The sequence below is a fragment of the Tachyglossus aculeatus genome, chromosome X4 (genome assembly GCF_015852505.1).
Source record: "Tachyglossus aculeatus isolate mTacAcu1 chromosome X4, mTacAcu1.pri, whole genome shotgun sequence".
NCBI classification, from domain to species: domain Eukaryota; kingdom Metazoa; phylum Chordata; class Mammalia; order Monotremata; family Tachyglossidae; genus Tachyglossus; species Tachyglossus aculeatus.
The window spans coordinates 29,145,333-29,169,477 of NC_052098.1; the positions used below are offsets into that span (position 1 = coordinate 29,145,333).

General features: G+C 40.2%; 1 protein-coding gene across 4 annotated transcripts in view; it reads left to right on the top strand.

Annotated features, from left to right (window-relative positions):
• LPAR1 (lysophosphatidic acid receptor 1) overlaps window positions 1-24,145 on the top strand; it is a 166,691-nt gene that overhangs the window by 119,065 nt on the left and 23,481 nt on the right. The gene's annotated exons all lie outside the window — the stretch shown is intronic.

A 24,145-nucleotide genomic window follows, 5' to 3' on the forward strand; every position in this document is an offset into this window, starting at 1 on the left:
GAAGGGACTTTTGGCCAATTAAGTTATGAGTTGAACTTTTATTTGAATTTATAGATTTATTCTGAGTCTTCTGGGTACTCGGTGAGCTTTGCAATCAATCAGTGTGGTAGTAATAGTATTTATTGAGTGTTCACAGTTTGTAGAGGACTGTATTAAGCACTTGGGAGAGTACAATAGAGTTAAGAGATATGATTCCTACCCTCAAGGAGACAGACATTAAAATAAATTAGAGGTAGGGTTATACAGATGTATAAGTGTGGTGGTGGGGTGAGGACCTGAGTGTTTAGAAGGTACAGATTCAACTGCAGAGGTGATACAGTAGGGAAGAAAAACAAGGGAAATGAGGGGCAAAGAATACAAAGATACATATGTGTCAATGTGGAGTTAATAAATCAAAATCAGTGTAAATTGTCATCCCAATTTAATCTTTCTTTTCTACAAAAATTATATTCTGGTTGTTTCAAATTAAATTATTCCCAACAAGATTCTTTTACAGTGAGGTAGTCCTGTCCCATGACAGATATTCTTTCTCCCATACCACTTCCAAACCACAGATCTCTTATCTCTGCGGCAGTTAGACTTCGAAAACTAATGCTCGACTTTAGAAATATTCTACTCAAAGTGTTCTCTCATTTCTCTTTCCTTCTTGGGTTTCTTTCTAGACTCTACTATGCCTCTTCCATCACTCTTTCTGTCCTACTGGATAGAGCACGGGCTTGGGAGCCAGAAGGTCTGGGTTCTAATCCTGTCTCTGCCACTTGTCTGCTGTGTGACCTTGGGCAAGTCATTTCACTTCCCTGTGTCTGTTATCTCATATGTAAAATGGGAATTAAGACTTTGAGCCCCATGAGGGACAAGGATTGTATCCAGCCTGATTTGCTTGTATCCACCCCAGCGCTTAGTACAGAGCATGGCACACAGCAAGCACTTAGCAAATATCACAGTTATTGAGAAGCAGTGTGGCTTAATGGAGAGAGCACAGGCTTGGGAGTCAGAGGACATGGGTTCTAATCCCGGCTCGACCACTTGTCTGCTGTGTGATCTTGGGCAAATCACTTCACTTCTCTGTGCCTCAGTTACCTCATCTGTAAAATGGGGATTAAGACATAAAGACTGTGAGTCCCACGTGGGACAACCTGATTACCTTGTATCTACCACAATGCTTTGAACAGTTCTTGGCACATAGCAAGATTTTAACAAATACCATAACAATAATAATAATAGTAACTTATTATTTTCAAAGCACCAATTTTAAGAGCAGTAGGGCTCAATTTGAGTACACAGTCTTGGTGGGGTTATGTAGGATTGATGAATAGGCAATCCAGTTTGGTCTCTTTGATTTTCATATTTTGCTGACTTAGGTGTATGTGTAATTCACACATAAGAAAGTATTATACTCGCTCAGCCGATTATAACATTTATATGCATATCATTTAATATATTTTATCAGGGAAGCAGCATGGCACAGTGGAAAGAGCATGGGCCTGGGAGTCAGAAGATCTGGGTTCTAATCCCTGCTCTACCACCTGTCTGGTATGTGACCTTGAGCAACTCACTTAACCTCTCTGAGCCTCAGTTTCCTCAACTGAAAATGGGGATTCTATACCTGTTCTCCATCCTACTTAGATTGTGAGCTCCATATTGGGCAGGGACTGTGTGTGACCTGATTGACTTCTATCTACCCAAATGCTTAGAACAGCACTTGACCCATAGTAAGAGCTTAACAAATAACCATTACAAAAAGCAGTTATTTATTAACCTATCCATACTCCCATTCTCTTTTTCCTTTATGGGTACTTTATTCTGTGTTGATCTCCCCTATTAAATTTGATTCTGTAGCCAATGATAAAGAGTTTCTGTTTGATATGGAAATGGATGGGTAATCACTGGTGTTTCTCGAGGATGGGGAGACGTGGACTGAACATTTTTTTAAGAAAAACGATCTAGGCAGCAGAGTGATGCTTGGACTGGAGTGGGGAGAAACAGGAGGTAGGGAGATCAGCAAGAAGGCTGATGGAGTAGTAACAGGCTTTGCTGGCAAATGAGAAAGCTGTGTTGAGAATAATGCCAAGGTTTCAGGCTTGTGAGACAGAGGATTGTGGTGGTGTCTGCAGTGATGGGAAAGACAGGGGGAGGAAAAGGTTTGGGTGGAAAGATAGAGAGTTGTGTTCTGAACATGTTTACATCCAAGTAGAGATTTCCTGAAGGCAGAAGGTAATGTGAGACTGTAAAGAAGGAGTGAGGTCAGGGCTGGAGAGGTAGATTGGGGAATTATCTGCATAGAGATGGTAGTTGAAACTGTGGGAGCAAATGAGTTCTCTAAGGGCATAGGTGTATTTGGAGAATAGAAGGAGATCCAGAACTGAACCTTGAGGGACTCCCACTCCAAGAAGGTGGGAGTCAGAATCTCTCTCTCTCTCTCTCTCTCTCGCTCGCTCTCTCTCTCTTATATATTAGTAACAAATATAACTTTCCTAAATTTTGCTCTTAACCATGAAAATTAAACTGTGGCTGTACATCTACTAGATTTATTAATTATTGGATATTCTTAAAAAATCAGGGTTATTTTTCTTTTGTGAGAATTCAATTTCAGTTTGACAGATTATAATTATCTCTCTTAAAAGAAAAAGAAAACTGAAGATTTAAAGAGATATTTCTTAATGTCTGGCACGTAGTGTTTAACAAATACCATTTAAAAAATCAATAGTATGGAATACTAAATAAATGAAAATTACCCTGTTTAGCTGGTCAGTGCTCCTGTGAGAGGAAAGACTGATCATTTAAAATAAACGAATCCACTTTCTGAAGCCATATTTTAAAACTGAACTGAGAAGCTGTGTGTTCCAGTAGATAGAGTATAGGCCTGGGGATCAGACAGACCTGGATTCTAGTCCCAGCTCTGCCACTTATTGGTTGTATGACCTTGGGCAAGTCACTTAACTTCTCTGTCCCTCAGTTACTATATCTGTAAAATGGGGATTGAGACTGTGAGTTCTACGTGTGACAGGGACTGTGTTCAACCTGATTAACTTGTGCCTACTCCAGCGCTTATTACAATGCCTGACACATAGTACTAAGAGCCTAACAAATACTTGTTTTTAAAAAAAACCAAAACAACCAAAAAAACCTTGTAGGTTTACAGCCACAATTTAATGTTCATGGTCATAAAACAGAAAAAATACATAAAGATTAGAAACAGTTTGTTTTTTGCTTAAATATTAGCTAGTCTTTGATTACCTTTATGTTCTAGCTGTTAAATCTTGAGGTTTATTAGCATAAAATATCCTTTACCATCAGAAACATGTTAAATTTGCAAATTCTGGTTTTTAAGGAGAATATAACAGATTGTGTTGTCATTCCATTGAGTGAATTTCCAGTAATATAAAGTAGGTGTTGAAATGATCATTATAGAATCTTTAAGCTTGTAAATAGATATTAGAGGTGTAGTTTTTACAAATAGAGAACTTTATCATCACGATCAGCAGTAATTAATTGAGCATTCACTGTGTGCTGAGAATTGTTCTTGTGCTTGGGGACAAGCAAGGGAGTGTAGTCTGTTCCTTCTGGAGCCAGTAATCTAATGGGAAGACAAGCAGCCACAAATTGCCAAATACCAACTCCATCCAGAGACAAGGGTGTGACATTCTAAGTGGTTTTAGCTCTGTATTCAGAAATTGTTCCCTGGAGGAATTGACTTCATCACTATCAGAAAGATCTCAGGGACTAGATGTCTCCTCAAAAGTATTCCAAAGATTACCTGCTGTAGTGCTGCCAAGGAAATGAAGGTCTGAACATATGTATTGTTTTCTGATGAAGAATATTTGAGATTGGGAATTAGGCAAGGCAAGGGGCAGCTAGTGCTCTTCATGGAAAGGGAAAGAATATGACTTTTATTATACATTCCAGTTGGGTCAGAGATGCTTGTTTTTAGTAGAGGGGTAGAGGAAGAAAGTTTAGCAGTAGGGAAAGCTGCCAGTGGCTATTACTGTTGTTTTTTCTTTGTTTCTTTTTCAGCTCCCCTTCCTTCCTTGACATCTCCATTCTCTCCTGTTCCTCTTATCTTTCTGACCTTGCTCCCAGTAAAATAGCAAACAGGGGGAACACCTTTCAGAGCTAACAGAGATAAGGTTGTGGGTAAGTGGGAGAGAACAAACTGCTGGGAGATGGTACAGACCACTCCAGTCAGCACCTTGCCACTGGATTCTATATTCGACCATGTAGGCCACCCTACTTTGAAGAAGAGGAAAGGCTGCAAGATAGGTTTTGAAGGTTTTCTTGGAGTTTGTCCAGATCAGTCAACCAGTGAGGAAATTTTTTGTGTTAAAGCAGTTAGCTTTTTCAAGCAGCTCAACGTTGTCATTGCAGAAAATAAGGGACTTTAAGCACCTTTTCCTGTTTGGAGTGGATATTGAATGCACTCAGCTTGCCTTTGTGCTTTTTGGTAATATGGTGAGCATAAAGGGACTGATATTATTGGTCAATGTTCCCCAATTCCCGTACTGCATTCCAGCCAAAATGCAGAGGGGGGACTCATGTGTTAGAGCAGAACTGAGTGTACTTGTCATTCAAATGATAGATCATAGTCATCAGAAATATGCTGGAGAATGCTGTGGATGGGGTACATACAGTTCTGCTTGGAGGCAGAGAAATGGAATAGTAACCTTTAGGCGATTAATAATGTGGTATTTGTTAAGCACTTACTATGTGCCAGGTACTGTACTAGGTTCCCAGGGTAGATACAAGGTAATCAGGTTGGACACAGGCCCTGTTCCACATAGGGCTCACAGTCTTAATCCCTATTTTACAGATGAGGGAACTGAGGTGCAGAGAAGTGACTTGCCCAAGGTCACATGGCAGACAAGTGGCAGAGTGATCAAATCTGTTCATTTAAGCAATCAATCATTGTTGAGGCTTTTTTATATAGTGGTATTTAAGGGCTTACTATGTGTTAAGCAGTGTTCTAAGCACTGGGGTAGGTACAAGTTACTCAGGTTGGACAGAATCCCTTGCCCACATGGGGCTCACCCTCTAAGCAAGAGGGAGAACAGTTGTTTAATCCCCATTTTACAGATAAGGAAACAGAGGCACAGAGAAGCTGAGTTGCCCAAGGTCACACAGCAAGCAGTGGGCAGAGATGGGATTAGAATCCAGGTCCTCTGACTCTCAGGCCAGTGCTCTTACTACTAGGCCATGCTGCTTTTTGGTGCTAAGTGCTTGGGAGAGTACAACATAATAGAGTAGGTAGACATGAGACTTTATATTTATTTTGTTTTTTTCTTCAAAGTAGTACTGTCAGTTGAGGCAGAGTTGAAGAAGGCCTGTCTGACCCCTTCCCCATCTCCATGAGAGTAAAGCAAGGTTGTGAAATGGGTCCATTGCCTTTCAAGCTATTCTAAGCTGCCATGCTTGAGCATGCAACGAGGGATCAATCAATAAATTATATTTACTGAGCACTTACTATGTTCAGAGCACTGTACTAAGCACTTGGGAGAGTGCACTGTAACAGAGTTGTAGACATGTTTCTTTCACACAAGGAAGGGATCTGGTGGCTGGAGTCACAGTAAACTTGCGATTCACCTCAGCAGAACTGGAGCATCATCAAAAGTATTTCGAGTTCATTACCTAGTTGCTATAGTATGCTGACAACTGTGCTGTTGAGGTATATACACAAGATACACAATGTCATCATTAAAATACGAATTGCTTCATAGATTTGGCACAGTAGTTTGGGTGGACAGGCCTAAAGAAAATTGAAGTTGTGTACCACCTTATAAGCAACATACAACCAAAGATTTTCATTGAGAGCACCAAACTTTTGAGAGCACCAAACTTAATGCTGTTCTAATTCTGCTCTCAATTGGGCACCTCCAGAGATGCATGGTTAAACAGTAAGATAGAAAATAGAATCCAAAACATCAACATGGATTTTGGGAGATTGTCAGAGTTTGATGAGAGTGGAGCATCAAGTTTCATTCCAAGTGAAAGGTTTATAAAACTGTAGAAATATCCAACTTTCTGTATGGCTGGGAGGCATGATGAGCCTACTATAGAAGCCACATCAAACGTCTTTTTTATGGTATTTGTTAAGCTTTTACTATGTCAAGCACTGTTTAACTCACTTGGGTAGATACACGTGAATTGGGCTGGATACAGTCCCTGTCCCATGTGGGCCTCACAGTATAAATAAGAGGGAGAGCGGGTATTCAATTCCCATTTTGCAGTTGAGGAAACAGGCACAGAGAAGTTGACTCACCCAAGGTCACACAGCAGGTAAATGACAGAGCCAGGATTAGAACCCAGGTCCTCTGACTCCCAGGCCCATGCTTTATCCACTGGGCCACACTGCTTCCCTTCAACGGCTTCACCAGCATTGCTTAGAAAACACATTCCACATGAGATGTCAGAATTGTTACCAGCATCATGGTTCTGAAATGGAATTAGCTCCTCAGCACTGAAGCAATGATCACAGATGACAGCAACCCAGCTTCACTGGGTGGGGCATGTGGAAGATGTATCCTAGCAGGATTTCCTAACATCTGCTTTATGGCCAATTGAAGGGAAGCACACACAAGCCAACAGGATAGAATAAATACTTTAACAATATAGTGAGGCACAGTATGATAGAGCAATGGATTGTTGGGAGCACATTGCAGACTGACAGACCAGCTAGGAAGGCAGCAATCCAGAGAGGAGTTGCTTGCTTTGAGCAAATCTTTGGGAAAATGGGGCTGGATCTACTTAAAAACAGAGATGGTTCCTTTGTAGTGCAAACACATTAGTACTGCAAGGAGCTATCTTTACATTTGCATGCAATGCAAAAGGGAATGTGGATCAGATCTCTGATGGCACAACTATAGAGAGAGAAATTTAGGTACAGTAGTTTAGAAGTTTCTTTGAGGCTCCCGTTTTGGTATATTGTACGAAGTAAAACGTGGTAGATTGCCTGAGTGAACCCAGAAAGAATTATTATTTCTCAATATGCGATTTCACTAGTTAGTTCCATCCTGAATGTATTGTCATACTTATGTGGAAAGAGTTTAAATACTTTATCGTTTGGATTGAGATCTGTGAATAGGGCAGGGACAAAGTAAATAAATTATACTTTCCACACTTAACCATAATCAGTCTCTCATATTAGTTTTTAGAGATTTGATAGAGGCAGACCCGAGAAAAGAGTTAGTTTCAAGATTAACTATGATCACCTATACACAGATATAAAGAACTTCCCTGCCAATTTGTGAAGTAATCAAATGAAAGAAAATTTTCACTGCATTCTGTGAATGTTAATTTCAATGGTATGTGTTAAATTTGAAGCCCCCTTCTCCTCCTATGTGTTTCTTGTTTCTTCCTTTGTGTAGAACATTTTTGGAAATCAATTAGGACTTCACATACAAATGAAAGACTCAGAGATGCAGGAGGAAAGATAATAATTGGGATTCAAAGCAATGTTTATCTTAGAACTGAAAAATATTTCCAAACTCTTCAAAGAAAAATGTCTTTGAGGAAAATTTAGCCCCACATAGCTTCCTATCTACATCTATTCATTTTTAACACATTAGTTCTTTTACTGTATAGGATTTCTTTTATCAGGAGACAGCACATTAAGGGAGGAATGGAAAGGCCTTAAACACCAGGCATCTTCTTCGGTGGATCTTCTCCAGAAATTCAGATTTGGGAGGAAAAAGCAACAAACATGGTAAAATTTAACTATGTAATTAACTAGTACCTGAGACTATGAAATATTTGTATGGGTGGGGAGAGCTGGTAGAAAAGAGCATAACAGAAGTAAAATACCACAGATTTTTAATACTTCTGGAAAAACTTCTTGTTTCAAGGAGTTTTGTGGATGTGAAACAAGATAATTGAAGATTATAGTTCTAATCTCATCTCCAGTGGTATTGCCAAATATAGTAGATTCAGGATAGTGGCAGCTTTTTAGTGTTCTATCAGGTTCTTTTTTAACCTCCAGCTAAAAGGGAGATTATTAAGTATCTTTATCTAAAGCTAATTTATGAATATCACTTACCTTTTCTAAGGTAATGTGACCAATCATAGAAGCAGCAAGGTGTAGTGGATAAAGCATGGGCCTGGGAATCAGAAGGATGTGGGTTCTAATACCGGCTCTGCCACTTATCTGCTGTGTGACCTTGGGCAAGTCATTTCATTTCTCTGGGCCTCACTTACCTCATCTATCAAATGGGGATTGAGACTGTGAGCCCCACATGGGACAGGGACTGTGTCTACCTCGATTTGCTTGTATCTACCCCAGCGCTTAGTACAGTGCCTGGCACATAGTAAGTGCTTAACAAATACCATCATTATTATTATTATCATCATTATTAACTTTGGAAATTTCAATCAGAGCTTGTTTAGTAATATGCTTTCTTTCATCCAAAGTGCTCTATAATGAGTACCACAGAGAAATAAGTAGTCCTAATTTGTCATGAATAAAAATATAATCTAGAGGCATTGAAAGTTTTTTTATGATGCAAATACCCATTTTTTCTTCAAGTTTTCGACTTCTTCAGAACTGTTATTTTTTGAATAGCTTACCACCTAAAAAAAACCCCTAGCAATCTGACCTATGACTTTTTGCTATTTCTTCACAATAATTGAGGGATTCAACCTGGCTATTGAAATGAGTGTATTTTCTGACAGTTAAAACTAAAGTGAGTTAGCACTCGAAAGGCCTCTATATTTCTGCATTTTCTAGTAACTCCCGTGGTGAAATGTGCATGGTGCTTTGGCTAAGGAGTTGAGTTGGGGCAAGCACAGGTCTCCTTTCAGGTTTATTTGCATAAACAGTGCCTGCTCAGTGTTTGTACAAGAAACAGAGACTACCAAAGAAATATAAAAAGCAGAGAAGCTTTTGGCAACCTAATAGAATATTTTTGTTAAGAAGTGCATCAGCATGAGTCTCCTACCCGAGTTGCCATATCAAACTTACAGATGCTAGTTTAAACACATGCAGGCTTTGAGAACAAAGGTCTCACTTGCTTACCATGTTAAGTGGATAGTGTTATAGTAACTTTCCAAATATATCAGGGAGCATCATGGACCTTTTCTCCCCAAAACGTTAGACTGATGGACACAGACTCTTTTCTTTCATCTATCCTGACTGTATAGTGCTTTAGTAACTTCAAACATCTGGTTAAAAATATATCCATTTGAGATCTTTTTAAGGAGTTTGTGTTTTAGTGTATAAAACCCCAACCAAAAATGTGGTTTCTTAACTGTTAACCAAATATTTGATCAATTTCCCCCTCACAGTATAATGAAATGCTATCATGCAGAGTCATTGAAAACTGAAATACAAGCATACCATTGTACAGAGGTAAATAATAAACTACCCTTTTCTATAACCTTTCTCTTCAGAAATTCAAAAGGGACTAAGTATCCAGTGGAGTTAGGTGGTGACATGACACCTTGCCATGAGGCTTTATTTTGTGTAACCTTCTGCATGCATACAATAATCCCAGATGGTTTGAAATTGTTTGCTTTACGACTGATAGCAAATAGTATGGGTACTTTAGTGAATAAAGGCATTTTAAGAGAGGGGTTTAGCCAAGATACAACTCAGTGTCTTAGTTACCCTGATCAATCAATCAGCGTTATTTATTGAGAGGTTACTGTGTGCAGAGCACTGTACTAGGTGCCTGGAAGAGTACAATACAACAGCAAGTTTATCCTGATATTACCTTTAAGGCAGAAGGTGTTGTGTGAGGGGAAAAGAAAAAACAAAGAAAAAACAGTGCGAATAGATAGAACTCCATCTCTACTTGCCAAATAGAGAATCAAAGCAACATCTCAAGCAAAAACCCCTCACTTTTGCTCCAACTATCCAGCTATTTTGGCAAATAAATTGTGGTGTACTAACTGAATTATTTTCTCTATTGCTTCAATTTTTCTCTTACTTTTGCAAGTTTTGGCTTGTCAGAGAGATTTCATTGCAAATTCTAAAATGATAGGAAAACTTGATTTCTCATTTGATAATGCTAAAAAGTTTTACCATTATAGACTTCTTCCCCAAGGATGCCAACTCAGTCACCTGTGGAAATATCTCCAAATGAGTGATTTTTTTTTTTTTTTTTTTTTTTTTTAGCCAATGGAAAGTGTATGATGTGGAAACCTGAATGTTTGCTCAGGGAATTTGGTTTTAATTTACAGGAAAGTCTTAAAAAGAAAACAGCTAGTGCCTTTTTATTTGCTGCAAAAGTTATGTTTTATAGCTTCCTTCCATTAGGAATATAGAATATGACAGTTTTAAATATTTTGTGGATCTGTTCTAACACAACACTGGGAGGAGTTTGATATGAAATGATTCCCTTGTGTTTTCAGAGGAGGCGAATTAGTCTCTTATTTTGCACTTATTTGAAGTTCAGTAGTTCATTTAGTGATCCATGTTTTTTACAATACCATTATGGGATGTATGCCATATTTTGTATTGGAATTGATATTTACATCACCTTGTAAGACAACAATTACCATCTTAGTGATATGCAATCACCGAGGATAAATAGGTGAGCCTGCTTCTTTATTTTTGCCAATATTTTTTTGCTTTAAGATTGACACTAATGGTACAGAGCAGTTGATATAGTAGTATGAATAAATGGAGTTGGAAAAAAATAAATCTTCCCTTACTAGCTGAAAACAGAATGCACTAAAGAATTTAAAAATCACTGGGGAATGGTAGACAAATGTTTTAATCAAGTTTGTACTTGAATAATTCCCCCTCTTAGGCCACCTCTAACACTTTAATGGCAAGTCAGCTTTTAATAGCTTTCATAGGATCTCAGTGTGCTTTATCAACAACTTCATCCTCATTCTTTGGGAACTGTGGGGAGTTTATTTGGGATAAACAAAAGCCCCAAAAGGTAAGATGACTTGAGAAACAATGTGATGCGGACTACAAGGTTTGGGACTGGGAATCTAGACTCATCGGAGGTTTTTTGTTATTTTTTTTTAATTTGTTGTTGCATTCATTTTCTCACCAATAGAACAGGCGAGATAATACACACACTAGTTGGAGTTTCATATTTGTATGCTACCTGGAAATCCTCAGGTAATGGGACTTAATGATTAGTTGTTAGAATTATAGCATGGAAAGAGCAGATGGCTGGGAATCAGGGAACCTGGGTTCTAATCCCATATCTGCCACTTGCCTGCTGTATGACCTAGGGTAAGTCACATCACTTTTCTATGTTAAGTTTCTTTACCTGTAAAATTGGCATGATTCAGTACTTGTTTGCCCTCTCCCATACACCAAGAGCCCCATGTGGAACCAGGACTGTGTCAGATCTGATTGTGCTTGGTATATAGTAAGCACTTGACAAATGCCAGTATTATTTTTATCATCATCATCATTATTATTATCATCATCATCATCATTGTTATCCTCATCATTATTATTCTGAAACAGAAGAAATGAAACAAGGGCAGGATTGTTTTAACACGTTTCATTTGAAAATTCCTTGCTTTACCTTCAGGGTACTCATAAGCAACTCAGTTCTCTAAAAGTTTACTTTTTTTTGTATTTTTCTTTTTCTTTTTTTTTTTTTTGTCTGTATGCTGAATCAGGAGCCACAAAGGATAGGGTAGCTCCTGTGGTATCCAGTCATGAATATCACTAGAAATGTAACTGTAACTATTGCTGTGTGGTGACTAGAGAGGCTTTGGCCACCTCTAGAATTTTTCGGTTCCTTTTTGTTGCAAACATTTTAATGATTTTTGTTTAGGGGAGAGATTAGGGGAAAAGATAAGGGAGGTTATGACAGTTGCCTGCCTTGCAAATGTATATCTGGGAGACCAAACACTCCATGTTTGCTGCTAGTTCTTCCTTGACTCTCATATCGTCAAGTATCATTCATCTGAACATTGTCTGATATCTCTCCAACATAATCTGGGTGAGGTTATCACATGGTCACAGTTGAGGCTGTATCCATTGGGAGTGAAAGCAAGGGCAGAATCAGTAGAAGCATCTTTGAAGATCCAGGACCCCTGCAGGGAAAGTATAACCAATTGGCTCTTGAACTGCCACTATTTGGGCAGCCTGTCACAGGCCTGTTTATGGTGTTATAAATGGCTCACAGGTGGCATCCTAGTACTGTGGGTGGTTTCTGAGGGTGCAGGGGGTTAAATGAAAGCTGTTGGGTGCCATGCTACTTTCTACTGTAAATTACTATATTTACTAAAATAATTGTTTCTGCATAATTTCCCCCACTGCCCATGGATTTTTAAGGGGGAAATGGTTATTTTTGTTAGCAGTGATAGATGTGCATGGCAGAGTAGGAAGAGGAGATGGTTGGGAAGGAGCACAAATCATAGAGACAGATTTTGGCCGAGGGGGAATTGCTTCTTTGAAACATATGCCTATACTGCAAATTCAATGGAGTGTTTTTAAAAAAGCTTGGAAGAGGTACCTAATTCATTGTATGCAGCACTTGAGAGCCAGCAACAGAAGCAGTCTCAATTACCTCTTACCTTCTCTTCCTTTTCCCCTTCTTTCATCCTTTTTTTTCTTTTTTTCTTCTTATTCCCTTTATTGCTACACTTAATTTCCCCTGTAATAGCTTTTGTTTTGGAGTTGCAATAACTATGAAAAAAATGGGCAATTATTCAAGTAAATAGGACAACTAATTGAAACTATCACCACTCTATAATGGACAAAACAGTCAGAACTATAAAATGAGCCAAATCTCTCTCAAGCCTAAATTATTCCTTGGAAGGAATATTAACTCTTCTGTGCCACTAGTGAAAAGGTGAACTAAAGGATTCTCTGCTATAAAGTGACTAGAAACCCCAATTTAGGTAAGACTGTCTCAAAGGTTTTAGTATTCTCTTCCCAGACATCCCCTGGCATCTACCCCCACATAAGAGTTCTGGCTTGGAGTGCATTTCCCCCAGCACACGAAACCCATAGAGAGCAGTCCCTAGCAGCAGCACTGTCAGTGACAGCATTTCTGAACTCAGCTGTTTCTAAAGCTTTTGGTTATGTGCGTACTTGTATTATGGAACACTCCGTGTGTATGTGAGTGCCTCAGTTGTCTTTATCTCCCTTCCTATGTCTCTGTTTTGTCTCTTTTTCTTTCCCCCAATCTTAGACCACTGACCCCATATTTCCCCTCCAGCCCCCATCAAGCAATCCTTACCCTTGTTCCGCTGTGAGTACTATAAAATATGGCTTGGAAGAGTTATAATGCCTTCCAAAGCAAGTGATTCCAATGAAGTGACTTAGGGCCTGGAGGAAAGAGAGCCAAGCACCTGAGCAGACTTCTCACTGATCTACTGACATTAGAATTTCTGCCCCTAGCAACAGACAGAACCAGGGACCCCAGAGGAAACTGAGAAAAACTTTGGAAAACATAAAATATGTTAAACTGTTATGGGCTGCATGAGGTGAAGATAGAAAATGTCACTTTCGATATCGGGCTTTTCCTATGTTTGAATTTGAAGCAATAACAGATCATTTTGCTTTGCTATCTCCACATAAAAAGCCCCTGTGGGTGAACAGTCAGTATATTACATACTTAAGAAGAGGGAGTTGAAACCCTATTTATTATCCTCATTGCAAATATTAGAATTGCTTCAAGATCAAGCACATGAAAATGGAAAAGAACATGATTTTTATTTGTATACATGAAGCGCCTTCTCTCTGATCTTCCATCCTTCTGTCTCTCCCCACTTCAGTCTATACTTCATGCTGCTGCCCACATCATCTTTGTGCAGAAACACTCTGGGCATGTTATTCCCCTCCTCAAAAATCTCCAGTGGATGCCAGTCAACCTACACATCAAACAAAAACTCCTCACTCTTGGCTTCAAGGCTCTCCATCACCTCACCCCCTCCTACCTCACCTCCCTTCTTCCTTCTACAGCCCAGCCCGCACCCTCCACTCCTCTGCCGCTAACCTCCTCACTGTACCTCGTTCTCCCCTCTCCCGCCATCAACCCCTCGCCCACATCCTCCCCCTGGCCTGGAATGCCCTCCCTCCACACATCCGCCAAGCTAGCTCTCTTCCTCCATTCAAAGCCCTACTGACAGCTCACCTCCTCCAGGAGGCCTTCCCAGATTGAGCCCCCTTTTTCTTCTCCTCCTCCCCATCCCCCCCACCCTGCCTCCTTCCCCTCCCCACAGCACCTGTATATATGTTTGTACAGATTTATTACTCTACTTGTACATATTTACTATTCTATTTATTTTGTTAATGATGTGCATCTAGCTTTATTTCTATTTATTCTGATGACTTGACACCTGTCCACATGTTTTTTGTTGTCTGTCTCCCCTTTCTAGACTGTGAGCCCATTGTTGGGTAGGGACCATCTCTATATGTTGCCAACTGGTACTTCCCAAGCACTTAGTACAGTGCTCTGCACACAGTAAGTACTCAAAAAATACAATTGAATGAATGAATGAATGGCAAAATACACTTCTTTGCCCTAGGTGAGTAAGCAAGCAGAAATTTGGGTGATGGCCTTACAAATGCTAATTTTTGCACTTTATTAAAAGACAAAATTTTCATTAGCCATTTTTTTATTAAAGGCAGACACTTGATGCCAACAGTCTTCTAAGTCTTCTTTATGTGAACAGTAAAACTCATCCTCCAAAGTAACATTACTCAACATTTGTTTTCCTCCTTTGCTGAACACCAAGCTAGTTTATACAGCTGGCTCATCGAATAGTGAGGGCTTGCTGTGCAATGCTAAGAAGACTGCAAAGCGACATGTGGCCCCAGCAACCTGTGGGCTTCAAAAGTGTTTTTCTAGTAAGGGAGACAGATAAGCTAGGTGAATTGAGTTCAGTGCAGTTTGATTTAGGATAGCCAACATTCCAATATTTGGAAGAGTTCGTCTTCAGAAAAAGTGTTTGAAAATGTGACTTCTGATTCGGTATTGACTTCAAAGCAGAAGAAATTTGTATTTGGCCTCATTTACTGAGTGGAAGGCCTGAATTTTTTTACCCTGTCACAATTTGTAGAACTGTCCTTTTCAGCATATGTAGGGAACTGAGCATTTGTGAAACTTCATTCTCACATCAAAGGGAGCACCAAATTCCCAAATTTCTTTGGTCTGAGGAGAATAGGGAAGCAGCGTGGTTCAGTGGAAAGAGCCCGGGCTTTGGAGTCAGAAGTCATCGGTTCAAATCCCGGCTCCTCCACTTGTCAGCTGTGTGACTTTGGACAAGTCACTTCACTTCTCTGTGCCTCAGTTCCCTCATCTGTAAAATGGGGATTAAGACTGTGAGCCCCACGTGGGACAACCTGATCACTTTGTAAACTCCCCAGTGCTTAGAACAGTGCTTTGCACATAGTAAGCGCTTAATAAATGCCATTATTATTAATAAATTCAATGGTGAGATGATTGTAGTCTTGAAAGCATTACTCCTTTGTTCTGCATGGTTTTCCAGCTAGATCAGAATGCTACATACACAAAATATAATATAATGAATATTATTCTGATGGAGAACTGTTTGACTTGGATGTCAATGAATATTCTTACTTCCAGCAAATAATAATAATAATAATAATGTTGGCATTTGTTAAGCGCTTACTATGTGCAAAGCACTGTTCTAAGCGCTGGGGTAGATACAAGGTAATCAGGTTGTCCCACGAGGGGCTCACAGTCTTCATCCCCATATTACAGATGAGGGAACTGAGGCCCAGAGAAGTGAAGTGACTTGCCCAAAGTCACACAGCTGACAAGTGGCAGAGCCAGGATTTGAACCCACGGCCTCTGACTCCAAAGCCCGTGCTCTTTCCACTGAGCCACGCTGCTTCCCTCTGTTTAAAAATTCAAGGTCGAGTATATGTGTCAATTCTTGAATACACTTATATGTAGATTTGTGTAAATTTGCATAGTCAACTCTTAACAAATCTTCTGCAGGGTATTCTTAGATTTCTATTTTTAATCTGGAAATTCAGTTTAGCTAAGAATACGCAAAACCAAAACTATTATTTTAAGTCTTGAAAATGAAAAGTTTTTTTTATTATGAGGACTGTTGATATATTCTGAACTTGGTGGTTCAGTGAAAATGATGGTGTCACAGAAATTCCACTTTCTATCCTTTGTCTCTAAAGTAACTCAACCTTCTTTCAGGACATGTGGTTCATCTTAATCCAGGAAATTCTTGGGTGTTGTCTTTGTTTCCAAGCTGAACAAGGTTTTAACTAAATTCAGCAAGGACTTCACTCCACATAGTCATTTGCAACCACTGGGTTCAGTTTTTTTTCCCCAATATACTTTTTCTCCAAGAGAATATACCTCAAAAAACCCCTATTCTTTTAATACTTTGAAATAGATTAATATTGGCTCCAATAACTGGGAGAATTCTGCTGAAATATTGTGCTGTGTAACATTTCTTCCACAGGCCAAAAGTCAGTTAATGAATGGTATTTATTGAGTACTTATTGTGTGCAGAGCACCGTACCAAGTGCTTGAGAAAGTCACTACAGGAGAGTTGATAAACACGATTCTTGCCCACAAAGAGCTAATAGCCTGTTTGAAAAGAACTTTACCAATACTGGCAGCAGTAAACCTGTCCAGAATTCATATTTGCAGTAGAAAAGCAGGTGTGAATGTACACAATTTGTATCCTTCATAGCATTTACACTTCTGCTACTTGATGGCTATGCAAAGTCTTATACAAATGGCATAGTTTTGTGTTTTATCTATGTTACTGCAGTCAACCTAATTTGTATAGTGGGAGCCCTAAATTTTTGTTTTTTTTTCCCTTGTGTGTGTTTTAATTTTCAGCTAAAATATTCAATCTAGAAAATCATCCTCTTCCTCTCCCTCTTCCTCACATGAGAGAGCGAGAGAGAGAGTGTGTGTGTGTATTCACAGGCCCACTTCAAGTTAAAACCAATCATTCAGTTGTATTTAGTGAGCATTTACTAATTTACTATGTACACAGCACTGTACTAAGTGCTTGGGAGAGTACAACAGAATTAGCAGACACATTCCCTGTACATTCCATGCTACAAACACCACCCCCACCCCCCACCACCCCAAAATGTGAAATTCAGAGTTGTTTTCTAACGATTTAGAGGCTTTAAAGAGCACCTTTCCCCTTTCCCTCTGGGCATACTAAACATGTTTCTATCCTTTTGGAAGGAAATGATCCACTAACAGGGAATAAGTTGGATTCTTGGAGCTGAGCTGCTTGGAGGGCTCAGTCAAGTCTGTGGTAGAGAACCCGTGTACCATGAAGTCTTGCCCATAATCCCTTTGTGTTGTATGTGGTCACACTGTGATATGATGGTATTAGGGGGTACTGGGGGTGGTTGAACTCTGGGCCACAGCTTGCATGATTGCAATTCTGGCTCCATTTTCTGAACTCTTAAGGAAACTGAAAATATTGTCAGAGATTTCTTAGGTGGTCTCAGTATTGTTTTAAGATGAGTGTGCAGAAAAATTAGACAGCATCAATTTCTGGTTCCTGTTAGCCATGCCCCCCCCCCCCCCCCCAAAAAAATCTCTTAGTGATAGCAGGTCAGAGAATGAATCAGAAGTTTCCAAGGGATCTACCCTTGGGAAATGTACCCTTCTGGGCTGAATAACCTCCTCCTAGGTTTATGCTTATGCTAGATTATGCTTATACACACTTGTGAGAAGCACTTTCAAAAAAGAAGCACTCGGTCAAGAAAACTTATTAGTGGTATTCATGGGTATTTTATACAGTGCCTAGTATAGTATGCATGTTTACTGAATATTAAATGAAGCACAGTGGCCTGGAGAATGAAGCAGGCCTTTTTTTCCATTTATGTTTCTGGGAATTGGTAATATTCATGAACAGACTCCACAGTGACTGTAAATCAGTGCTCATGGCTTACCACCTGCTCTGAGAAGTAAAAGAAAAAAAAGCATTGTCTGTGGCATTATGCAAAGTGGACTAGGATTCTGTATGTCAATCTACGTGACATACCTAGTGTTCACTTAGCCTTCTTTTTCTCCAAGGTGTTAAAAGGCATAACCAATTGTTGTTTAATTTTTCCAGGAAAACATAGAATTACAGAACTGAAAAGTAGAGCAAAGGTTGGCCTGGGTCTGTGAATCATCAGCCCATTAGGACTAGGCCAGGCGAAGACAAAACTGAACCCATTTGGAGGGTGACCCCTGCAGTGCTCCCGTAACCCCATTTTTGGAGTTTGGAACCAGAAGTGATTTCGCAGCTGGGACACCACTGATCTGGAAGTGTCTTAAGTTTCAAGTCCAAGAGATGCTCCTGTGTATGTGAAAAATGGTGGTTGTCCCTTGGGTTTCTGGGACTAGTACCTTCAGTAACCTAAAGGGGGCAACCACACATATGGGGTAGGGGCTGAATAATTTTAGGGATCACAAAGGCATTTAGGACCCCTTTCTCTATCCCCATACAAAAGTTGGGGGGAAAGTGAGCTATGATGATGTCATTGGGGAACTCGGAAATAATAATAAAAAGAACAAAAAGAGCAAAAGCTGAAGGAAAAAGTAACAGGAGAAACATCCTGGCTCCAATCACTCGTAACTGGGTGCAGAACACTACTGAATGCTTTGGAAGCTACACTGTCACAGAGTTGGTAGAAATGTTCCCTACCCACAATGAGCTTTCATTTTAGAGGGCTCCAGGTAAAGTGAGGGCAATTTCTTTAGTCTATCTCATAAATCCCTTCATATCTTTTGTCATCCTCTGTTAAGACCTTTCTTTAGTCATCATCTCTTGAGATTAAACACCTGCAGTTTTTTTTGATTTTCCTCATAAGATCTTTCTATCCCTTTAGTCATTATATGGCTTTTAATTTTATTGCATCCATTTTTTCCTCTAAGTGCTCATTCATGAAAGATAAATGCTGGATATCAAAGGAAGGGAAATCTAAAATTTCTCATTCCTGGGACCCTGTCATATTCATTAGTCTCAATTGTGAATATGACATTGAATATTTCCTGCAATTTGTGGTAGTGCTAAGGAATAATGCTATTCTAAAATAATTCAGGAAATAGTTACTGTTTGAGAATATGTTCATGTTGCCAGTTTCTTTTAATGTTGTTCCTTCTAATCATGTTTTGTTGTCTGTCTCCCCCTTCTAGACTGTGAGCCCATTGTTGGGCAGGGACCGTCTCTATATGTTGCCAACTTGTACTTCCCAAGCGCTTAGTTCAGTGCTCTGCACACAGTAAGCGCTCAATAAATACAATTGAATGAATGAATGAATGAATAATCAGAATAATGTTTCTCAAGTTTACATCCTTTCCTAAATATTTCAACAAATCCAATCCATAGTATGTATCGGATACCATATTAAATTCTTGGAATAGTACAAAAGAGTTGGTAGACATGATCCGTGCCCTCCAAGAGCTTGCAATTTAGTTGGGGAGGCCGACATTGAAATAAATTACAGTTAGGGAAAGCAGCAGAGTTTAGGGATCTGTACATAAATGCTGTAGGGGTGGGGTGAGTGTCAAAGTACTTGCATGCAAAAGGGAGGGAGAATGGGTGTGAGGGGGCAGAGTGCAGAGATTGGATTAGTCAGGGAAGGCTTCTGGAAGGAGCCATGATTTTCATAGCTCTTTGAAGACAGGGAGAGTTGACAGTCTGTCAGATATGAAAGGTAAGGAAGTTCCAGGCAGGAGGCAGGGTCTGAGGAAGGGACCAATGCTGAGAAAGGCAAGACTGAAACACGGTAACTACATTGGTGTTAGAAGAGCAAAGTGTGCAGGTTGAGTTGTAGTGGGAGAGGTGCAAGGATTGCATAGATAATTAGCACAGTCTTGTCTTATGTCTCGAGTCAACTCCGACCCATAGCGATGCCATGGACACATCTCTCCCAGAGCGCTCCACCTCCACCTGCAATAGTTCTGGTAATGTGTCCATAGAATTTTCTTAGTAAAAACATGGAAGGGGTTTACCATTGCCGCCTTCTGTGCAGTTAACTTTAGTAATTCATTCATTCATTCAATCGTATTTATTGAACACTTACTGTGTGCAGAGCACTGTACTAAGCACTTGGGAAGTACAAATCACCAACATATAGAGATGGTCCCTACCCAACAATGGGCTCACAGTCCAGAAGGGGGAGACAGCCAATAAAACAAAACAAGAAGACAGGTGTCAATACCATAAAAATAAATGGAATTATAGCTATATACACATCATTAATAAAATAGAGTAATACATATGTACAAATATATACAAGTGTTGTGGGGAGGGGACGGGGGTAGGGTGGGTGGATGATGGGAAGGAGGAGGAGAGGGAAAAGGGGGGCTCAGTCTGGGAAGGCCTCCTGGAGGAGGTGAGCTCTCAGTAGGGCTTTGCAGGGAGGAAGAGAGCTTGTTTGGCAGATGTGTGGAGGGAGGGCATTCCAGGCCAGAGGTAGGACGTGGGCCAGGGGTTGATGGCGGGACAGGCAAGAACGAGGCACAGTGAGGAGGTTAGCGGCAGAGGAGTGAAGTGTGTGGGCTGGGCTGTAGAAGGAGAGAAGGGAGATGAGGTAGGAGGGGGCGACATGATGGAGAACCTTGAAGCCGAGAGTGAGGAGTTTTTGCTTGATTCGAAGGAGAGTGACATGCCCAGAGCATTTCTGTACAAAGATAATCCAGGCAACAGAGTGAAGTATAGACTGAAGGGGAGAGACAGGAGGATGGGAGATCAGAAAGGAGGCTGATGCAGTAATCCAGTCAGGATAGGATGAGCGATTGAACCAGCAAGGTAGCGGTTTGGATGGAGAGGAAAGGGCAGATCTTGGCGATATTGTGGAGGTGAAACTGGCAGGTTTTGGTGATGTATTAGATGTGTGGGCTGAATGAGAGAGCAGAGTCAAAGATGACACCATGGTTGTGGGCTTGTGAGACAGGAAGGATGGCAGTGCCGTCTACAGTGACAAGAAAGTCAGGGAGAGGACAGGATTTGGGAGGGAAGATAAGGAGCTCAGTCTTGGACATGTAGAGTTTTAGATGGCGGGCAGCCATCCAGATGGAGATGTCCTGAGGCAGGAGGAGATACGAGCCTGGAGGGAGGGAGAGAGAACAGGGGTGGAGATGTAGATTTGGGGGTCATCAGCATAGAGATGATAGTTGAAGCTGCAGGAGTGAATGAGTTCACCAGTGGAGAACAGAAGGGGACCAAGAACTGACCCTTGAGGAACCCCTAAAGTAAGGGGATGGGAGGGGGAGCAGGAGCCTGCGAAGGAGAGCACCCCCTACTCTCTCTCATGCCGCTGCTGCCTAGCACAGGTGACTTTTGACTTTTAGCAGGTTGCCTTTCACATGCTAGCCACTGCCCAAGTGAGGAATGGAAATGCCTCTGCTTGACTCTTTCTCCCATAGTTGAGTCTGATAGAGAACTGGAAATTCTCCTAAGAGGGGAATTGGTGCAGTAATAGTAATGATTTTATCCACTGTGCACAATGCATCGAACTGAGCACTAGGGAAAAGCATGAAAGAAGTCTGAGACATGTTTTTTTTTTCCCACAATGATCTTACCCTAGAATGGTGTGACCGTGTCCGTGTGCTGTTTTACTGTAGGCAGTCACTTCACTTCTCTGGCCTCAACTTTCAACTGTAAAATGGAGTTTCAGTACCAGTTCTCCTCTCTTCTAGACTATGAGCCCCATGAGGGACAGGGACTGTGTCTGGCCTGATTAATTTGCATCTACCCTAGTGCGTAATATAGCACTTGGCACATAGTAACAAGCACTTAACAAATACCATAGTAGTAGTAATAATGACAACAATAATATGAATACATGCAGAAAAGCACCCAGCAATGAAGTCTCAAAATATTGGACTCTGAGAGGCACCTGATGTTCCTCACACAGTATTAGCACATAGCCACTTTTATGCAGAAATCCTCTTGATTTGGCTCAAATCAGCCAATCTAGACCACGATGACCCTTCCAATTACCCCAGAGGTTTTAAGCTCCCCTCCAGGTTCACGTGAAGTCCGGCACAGCATCCAAACTGTGAAACGCAGCCCAGACATTTTAGCATCCAATAAAGTATTGAACCAAAAAGTGGTCAGACTAGCTGAAAATCGATTGCACTGCCCAGTAGAAGACTGGACCTATGTATCACCCTACATGCAGAGGGTAATAAAGCTTCAGTTCCCTTTCCAGGGTGTCGGTGTCAGCGAAGGTCCTGGCTGCTTAGCTCTGACTTGCAGACATAGAGGAGCTTCTCCTGTGTTTTTCTCCTAGGCCCCAATTTGGGCTCTGCTGTCGCCAGTTACTCATAGTCATACTTTAGTCCAGACACTACTGACCACCATCATTGGGATTATTGTCACCAGCGTATTTTATCAGCAAGTTTATTAGAAAGTAATTTAATTGTAAAGGGGCTCTGGTTTATATGAGGAGGTGAGATGGGGAGGCACAGAAATAGGCCACAAGATTCTTGTCCTTGTCCTGATCACAGCTACCAAAGGTTTTGAACAGAGATGTTTGTCTTTCAGTTCTCTCTGTAGTAACTAGATTGAAAGAGCTCCTAATAGTAAGCTCATTCTAAGTCACAACACAAATATTTTGGTAAAACTTGGGGATGGCACATGAATGGTTTCTCGTGCTAAAGGAAAAGTGAACAAACATACACAAAATGTGTTTTCTAAGATTTGATTCTGGCTAAATAGGCATGTTTGTGATTAATATGCAGTAGGAACAGTGAACACTGAACAGTCAAATGAGCTAAACTTCTAGAGCAGATTTAGACACTTAACAAAATATGTTGGTGTGAGGTTTGGTTCCGCATACCAATTAGACATTTGTGCCTTAGGTGACCCCTTGTGGTCAATCCCAATGTTCACATAAATATAGTATGTTTACTTTTCTATGGTCCAAATGGTTCTTTTAAATTTTGTCAGTCATTTGACTAGACAAATGCTTAAATACCCCTTATTACTGAACTGGAGGAAAATCAGGCTAAAAAAAACCCCAAGGAGACAGATACTTATTTTGAAAGCAGTTGCAACCTGAAAACTCATTCTGTAGTCACAACATACATATTTTGGTAAAGCTCGGGGATAGTGCGTTAAATAGGTTCTTGTAGTAAAGATGAAAATTTTAATATATATATATATATATATATATATATATTAGGATATATATGTATATCAGAAAGAGTGAACAAACATACCCAAAATATTTTTTCTAAGATTTGGTTATAGACAAATAGGTATCCTAGCCATTATTTGTAGGTCATCTTCCCAAAATGACAGACCTAGTGATGGAAATACAAACTTGGCTGACTATCTTAAGTAAAAGGTGATAAAAAGCAACCCACATAACTTGACAGAAAATAAATAACAAAACTCCCCTTCCATTCCTGTTTTCCTTCATTTGGCTTTCACTGCTTTCAATTTTAAGAAGTCAGCCAACAGACATAATAATAATAATAATAATAATAATAATAATAATAATAATAATAATAATAATGGCATTTGTTAAGCGCTTACTATGTGAGCACTGTTCTAAGCGCTGGGGGGGATACAAGGTGATCAGGTTGTGACCACATGGGGCTCACAGTCTTCATCCCCATTTGACAGATGAGGGAACTGAGGCTCCGAGAAGTTAAGTGACTTGCCCAAGGTCACACAGCAGACATGTGGTGGAGCCGGGATTCAAACCCATGACCTCTGACTCCAAAGCCCAGGCTCTTTCCACTGAGCCACGCTGCTTTCACTCCCTCCTTTCATTTAGATCTGAAGAAAAGGTTATAAACTAGTGTCGCCTTGGATCTTCTAAATATATTTTATACTTGGTTATGCACCAAAATCTTACTGAGAACTTGATAGAAGGAAGACCTTCTTTTGGTCTAATAGATGTGACAGATTCATCATTATCATCGTTAGCATTTTGTGAGTGTCTACTATGTGCAGGGCACTGTGCTAGGCATTTGGGGAACTATTAAAAAAAAAAGACATGCCCCTGCCCTCGAGAAACTTCCAATCAAATGCCTAGGAAAGATAATTTAAAAATACATTGCATTAATTTTTTTCTTTGGATACTTAGCTACTTGAGTGAAGAGGAACAAAATGGGCTGTGGTACAGGGAAGCTCAGTGGCAATGAATTCTTGCACAAAGATGAGCCTAAAATAGGCATTTATGAAAATGTTGCTCTCATGTAGTTAATTTTATTGCCTTGCCTACTGTTTTCAAGATGAATTAAGAAAAAAAGTTAAGCCAGTT